Raw genomic sequence first — 6,819 nt, forward strand, 5'->3', positions numbered from 1 at the left:
CTCTCTCTCTCTCTCTCTCTCTCTCTCTCTCTCTCTCTCTCATTAGGCACTTTCCATGATTATTCTCGCCACACAATAAGGAAAGTAACCGTCAGACACACCGATCCTTCATAAACAAAAGAATAACGATCAAGAGAGAGGAAGAGTATTTGCAAGAGAATCAGAACCTCCTTAACTTATTATTTTAGGAGAGTTAAAAAGAGAGGAAAATGATGATGATGATGATAATAATTTCTTCTGCATAATCATAAACTTTGTCACTATTTTTCCCTCGAGTATCAAATTCTTAAGCGTCATTACCTACGTGTGTGTGTGTGTGTGTGTGTGTGTGTGTGTGTGTGTGTGTGTGTGTTTTTCCCGCCCGCGCGAAGACATATTACTGCACACAGACCGACAAAAAAAAAGAGAAAGACAAGAAAAAATAAGAGGAAGAGCCTCCACACACATTCCTGCGTCGAGTAATGGTTACCTGACTCCCTCAACCCTTCCGCTTACCTGTCCGCCCTCCCTCCCTCCCTCTTCCCCCCTTCCTTTTTTCTTCCTTCCTTCCTTCTTTCTTTCTTCCTTGGCTCACTTCCTTTTCTCCAGTATTTCTTTTTTCCTGCCTTCATTCTTTCTTTCTTCCTTCTTTCATTCTTACTTGATTCACTTCCATCTTTCTCCCTTCTTCAGTATTTCTATTTTCAGCCTTCCTTCTTTTTTTCTTACTTTTTTCATTCTTACTTGATTCACTTCCATCTTTCTCCCTTCTCCATTATTCCTTTTTTTTCTGTCTTCATTATTTCTTCCTTTCCGTCCTTCCTTTCTTCCTTTCCCTCTTTTCTCTCCCACATTCTTTTCTATTTCACTTTCCTTCCTTCCTTTTTTTTCTTCTCTCCTGCTCTCCTTCCTTCCTTCTTATCTTTCTTTCATTCCTTCCTTCCTTCCTACCTTCCTTCCTTCCTGCCTCCTTCCTTTTCCTTGCAATCCTTTTTTCTTTGCCTTCATTCTCTTTTCCTTCTTTCCTTCCTTCCATCCTTCCTTCTTTCCATCATTCTTTTCTTCCTTCCTTTCCTCTTTCCTTCCATTCTTCTTGGCTTCCCCCTTTCTACCTCTTCCCTACGTCCCCACAACCTTTTTTTTCTGTCCTTATTCTTCCTCTCTTCCTTCCTCCCTGCCCCACTTTCTCTCTCTCTGTTTCTTCCTGCTTTCTTTCTTTCCTTCTTTCCTTCTTTGTCTCCCCGTTTTCGTGTCCTTCCTCCCTTTCTGGACTTTCTGACTTCATTCTCCTTTCCTCCTTCCTCCATTCTCCATTTATTCCTTCATGCTTTTTTTTTTTGTCTCTCCTTCTCTCGTTTTCCTCCTTCCTACCGTGCACTCTTTTTTTATTCGCTTCTTTCCTCCCTTCCTTTCTCTTCTCCTGATCCCCTTCTCCATCCTTTCCTTCCCTCCGTCTTCCTTCTATCTCCTTTCCTTCCTTTCCTTCTAATATCTTTCCTTCCCATCTAGCTCCTCTCTCTCTCTCTCTCTCTCTCTCTCTCTCTCTCTTTCGTCCTTCCTTCCTTTCTTCCTCTCCTCCCACACTTCTGCCTCAGTTTTCCCCTTCCTTCCTTCCTTCCTTCCCTCCTTCCGTTCTCCTTCTGACCTCGACACGATTTTTTTCCTTCCATTTCCTCCCACGACTTCTCTTAACGTCTTTACCTCACTTCCTTCCTTCCTTTCCTCTCCTTCCTTCCTTCTACCTCTCCACCCTTCCTTCCTTTCCTCTCCTCTCCCTCTGTTCTTAAAGTATCCTCCTCCTTCTCCAATTTATTCACAAACCTCTTCCTCCTCCTCCTCCTCTTCTTCCTCCTAATATACCTTACCATTGACACTTGGCGGAGGTGAAGAAGAAGAAGAAGAAGAAGAAAGAGAGGAAGAAAAGGAAGACGATGGGAGACAGAACAACATAAGGAAGTGGACTGATACCCCTGTCGAGAGAGAGAGAGAGAGAGAGAGAGAGAGAGAGAGAGAGATGCAGGTTAGCTCCACCCACTCCTAGTCGATGCAACATTTGTAGGCAGATTTTTTTTTTTGTAAGGAAGAAGAGGAATAGAAGGAGGAAGAGGAGGAGGAGGAGGAGGAGTTGGAGGAGGAGGATGAGGAGGGGGTGCGAAAATAAAGAATGAGACAGAAGGAGGACGAGGAAATGGTCAGAGAGAGAGAGAGAGAGACGCTCCCCTCTCTCATTGGTGACCACGGACAGCTCATAAACGCGAGAGGGGAAAGAAAAAAATGGAATGAATGATGATGAGAGAGAGAGAGAGAGAGAGAGAGAGAGAGAGAGAGAGAGAGGATGGATGGGGAGGGAAAAAGAGAGGCAACAGGTAAGGTAAGCCTAACATTCTCTTTCCCGGAGAGAGAGAGAGAGAGAGAGAGAGAGAGAGAGAGAGAGAGAGAGTAATAAACCATCACTATGAACTAAAATGACAATGATGAATGTTGGTTATTAATCACGGCAAGAATGAACATTAAACGCGCCCTTACTCGCCCTTCGGCCCATCTGCCATGCACGAAGATCCACAAATACACGCAAGAACACGTGGCGACTCCAAGGGGTCAGTCAGCCTACGCATGCCAGTTCTTGAGAGTAAGTTATTCACTCTCCTCCTCTGTGAATGAATCTAACGGCCATTTAAAACTTTCAATCGCATTTTCATCGACTTCAAATCTGCTTAGGTTGTTCCACTTACCCAATACAAAGGTTTAAAACAATCTATTTTTCATCTATCTCCTCTCTGATCCTGGTTATCCAACTTACGATACTGTGTACTTTCTGTTATGTGTCACAAATTTTCCCGCATCAGTACTTTATCTAAATCGACCTTGGGCCATATTCGCAAAACCTTTCTGCGCCCAAGCTCACATATTTAACAAGGCCTTCGTAGGAGGTAAGGGCATTTCCAGGGGTAGCTTAATGGCCCTAGTGGTACTCTGACCTTTCCTCTGTGCCATGAATGTGAAAAAACGCTCATGAGAACCCGATTAATCTCCTTTTCGCCCTTTGGAAATAGGTGATATGGGAGGTGGTAGCGTCTAGGAATACTATCTCTTATCTGAATCACCTTATCCACTAGTAGCAAGGGAACAATGATTAGCTACCCAATGCAACAAAAATATAGATAAATAACAAGGAGGAGGAGGAAGAGGAAGTGGAGAAGGAGGAGGAGAGAGAGAGAGAGAGAGAGAGAGAGAGAGAGAGAGAGAGAGAGAGAGAGAGAGAGAGAGAGAGAGAGAGAGAGAGAGAGAGAGAGATATATGAAGGGAGAAGGAAGAAAACAAATCACGGAAGAAATGGAAAAGAAGGAAGAGATCGTATATAATAAAAATAATAAAACTTAATAACTTGAGAGAACAATGGGTTGAGGAAAACGTCATAATATTAATAAGAAAATATAAAGAAGACTGCATGGAAAAAATGAAACAAAGAAAACAAACAAAAGAAAGAGAACATAAATTAGGTGAAAAAAACGCTAAAAAAAAATAGAGAGAGGAAGCGGTAAGAAAAAGAGTAAATAAACAATGCAAAGAAAGAACTTAATAGGAAAACGAAGATAAAAACGAAGAAAAAACAAAACAAAAATCACGAAACAAATAAAATAAAGTCAGTCGAATAAAAAAAAAACAGAAAACGATATTGAGAAAGAAAACTTGAGAAAAATGTACGCATAAAGTAGGAAAGAAAAGAAAAAGCAGAAAAAAGCTGTGACATAACACTAAAAAATAAAGAAAAGAAAAAAAAGGTGAGGGTCGTTTGCATAAGGGGATCAGGTTTCAAATTCGATTCCTCCTCCTACGCCTCGCCGGCCCCTCCTCGGTGATCCGGATGTGCTGTTTATACGACCCGCGCCGCGACTTATTCTTCTCGGTCCGTTCTCCTTTTTGTTTCATCTCGGCGCTGCGTCTCCAAGCGTGAAGGACGTGTAGGGAGGACATGTTACGGCGACACGGTTTTGTTAAAGAGTAAGAAATGGAGGGTTGGAGATATATTGTAATTATTGTAATTATTATTATTATCATTATTATTATTGTTATTATTATTATTGTTGTTGTTGTTGTTACTGGTTTCTTTGTTGTTGTTGTTGTTGTTGGTTGTTGTTGTTGTTATAATTAAAACAACTATTACTACTTCTACTACTACTACTACTACTACTACTACTACTACTACTACTATAACTACTACCACTACACCACTACTCCCACTATTACTACTACCACTATCATTCATCATCATCATCATCATCACCATCATCATCACCACCACCACATCCACCACCATCATCATCATCATTATTATAACGATAACTATTTTTGGGCCCATAAAAGTGACGTTCTATCAAGACAAACTGAGAGAAAATGATCTTTTGTGCACATTGAGAGATAAAAAATTGCATGTTCATCCACTTGGGCCGCGTTTAAGGTTCATATGTCTGCGTGTAGCCTCGTTGGGACAGATTCGTTTATTTGCAGCAATTATAGAACAATTAGGAACACGCAAGCAAAAGCACACAACACACACATTGCCAGGGTCCATCAGGTCAAATTTCACGTCATTGATACAAAAAACTTTATACACTCTCTCTGAGCCATAAAGGAATACAGTTGCGACACGGGAGTAAAATAAGTCATGTATACACTGCTATTCGAAAAATGAATCATATTTCTCATACTATTAAAGGAAAAGTAATTATTTTTTATATGACTTCGATAAGAAAGTGAAAAAAAAAATGCATTGGCAACTCTCCCCAAAAGAAGTCAAACTTTTAATGTTATCTTTCCTACAAACCATTTTTCTTTCAGTATCATTAAGGGGAAAATGTTATCGTTCTTACAAACTAGGTTTCCTTTAAATATCGATTATGGAAAGAAAAAAAGGGGATTATTAAAACAGACGACCCCAACGCAACCCTTCATAATGGTTCTGTCTAATGGTGGACTTTCAATGCTGCTTCTTTGTGGAGGGGAGCACTGTACTTGTCGGTCCTGGTGTATGAAGCCAGATCGACTACAAAGATGAACCAAATAAGTGAGTGTCCTGAAGACCACCTGCCGATCCGTACTCTAGATAGATAGGATGAAAGATGAGCTCCGGGGTGGGTGGGGGGTGGGGGGCAGAAAGACCCAAGCAAGATGGCGCCACTATAAACACTTGCCTGCGACATATCAAGATTGGGGTCGACCACCAAGCTCCAGCAAGGAAGTCTACCGGCGCCATAGACAGAAACGTAAAAATAAGAATGAGAATAAATAAATAAATGTTAGAATGAGCATTTATAGTATCCTCGCCAGACGATAAGATATTTTAAGATAATGTAAGCAGTGTATTATGTAAGAAAAACATCAATGAAATAAGTAGCGGTGGTAAAAATGCCTTTCTGGAGTCTACACATTTACGTTCCCAGAAGCAGGACTCGGCGGGTCACCTCTAGAAACGGTGTCGCCTGAGTTGAATTTAGTTGAAAAGTCACGAAACCACAATGGCGAGGATTATTCAGCAACTTGTGCGAATAAAAATGAAACTATCCTCTCTCTCTCTCTCTCTCTCTCTCTCTCTCTCTCAATAGTATTATCATATACTCTAATTCGTACCACTTGTCTATTTATCTTTAATGGTCAACCTCTCTCTCTCTCTCTCTCTCTCTCTCTCTCTCTCTCTCTCTTAGCGTTACCACATCAATTTCGTACCAACTGTATATTTATCTATCCTGAGCAACCTCTCTCTCTCTCTCTCTCTCTCCTCCTGACAGCTAGCAGAAGACCTGACCGCAAGGAGAATCGAATTAAAGACCTTTCCCTGGGCGGTGTAAGGAAATAGGAAAGGGGAAGGGGGAAGGAAAGAGGTTAAGGCTCCTATACAAAGTTCCTTGTTAGCAGTGAGGGTCAGAAACGGGTCAAGGTGTAAGTGAATGCAACGGGGTCACTTTTCCATAACGGGGCGAAGTGAATATCCGAGCGGAAATATTATCATGAATGGACTGATTGATGGATGGCTGGATAGGTGGCGGGAGGTGATGGAGAAAGGAGAAGAGAAGGAGGAGGAGGAGGAAGGAGAGTGAATGGAAGAGAAGATGAAACTTTTGAATATGATGCTGAAAAAAAGATGCTGGACTAAGAAGAAATAGTATTATGTGAAATCTATATATGCCCGCTTTTAAAGAGTGTGAAAACGTATCTTGAGAATAATATAGAAGATGATGATGATGAAGAAGGTGAAGTAGAAGAAGAAGAAAAAGAAGAAAGAAGAAAAAGAAACTGAAAAACAAAATACTAGCAGAAAAATGAAAAAAAAGAGAAGCAAAACACAAGAAAAGAAAGGTGACTATACCGATGAAGATAATGATGATAAAGTTAATAACAAAATATAAATAGAAAAATAAAAGTATGATGATAATGATGGATACTATTCCGACACATGAAACAATGCACAATTCTTGGCAAGAGGAAGAGGGAAAAAAAAAAAATAACAATGAACTTAAAAAAAACAAAACACTCAGACAAATGAAAGAAAAAGAGAAGCAAAACAAAAAAAGGAAAGAAAAGAAGCTGCGTGTGGAAGTAATACCCACCACCATCACCACCACCCCTCCCACCATTACCAGCACCATTAACACACCAACAATAATTACTCTAATGACAATACAATCAACAAACAGAACAAACAGAGAACCCGCATGCGAGGGGAGGTAACCCTAGAGATGGGGCATGTGAGGGGAAAGGGAGGGGAGAAAGGGAAGGGAGAAAGGGAGGGTTGGAGGGGAAAGGAGGAAACACGTGTATGGGAGAAAGGGAGAAGGAGTTAAA

The 6,819-nt window shown here is 40.8% G+C and overlaps 1 protein-coding gene across 1 annotated transcript in view; it reads right to left on the minus strand.

Moving 5' to 3' along the window:
• Positions 1 to 6,819, minus strand: part of LOC127003281 (cytoskeleton-associated protein 5-like) — a 72,650-nt gene that overhangs the window by 49,214 nt on the left and 16,617 nt on the right. The gene's annotated exons all lie outside the window — the stretch shown is intronic.

Source organism: Eriocheir sinensis, chromosome 25 (genome assembly GCF_024679095.1).
Source record: "Eriocheir sinensis breed Jianghai 21 chromosome 25, ASM2467909v1, whole genome shotgun sequence".
Lineage (NCBI taxonomy): Eukaryota > Metazoa > Arthropoda > Malacostraca > Decapoda > Varunidae > Eriocheir > Eriocheir sinensis.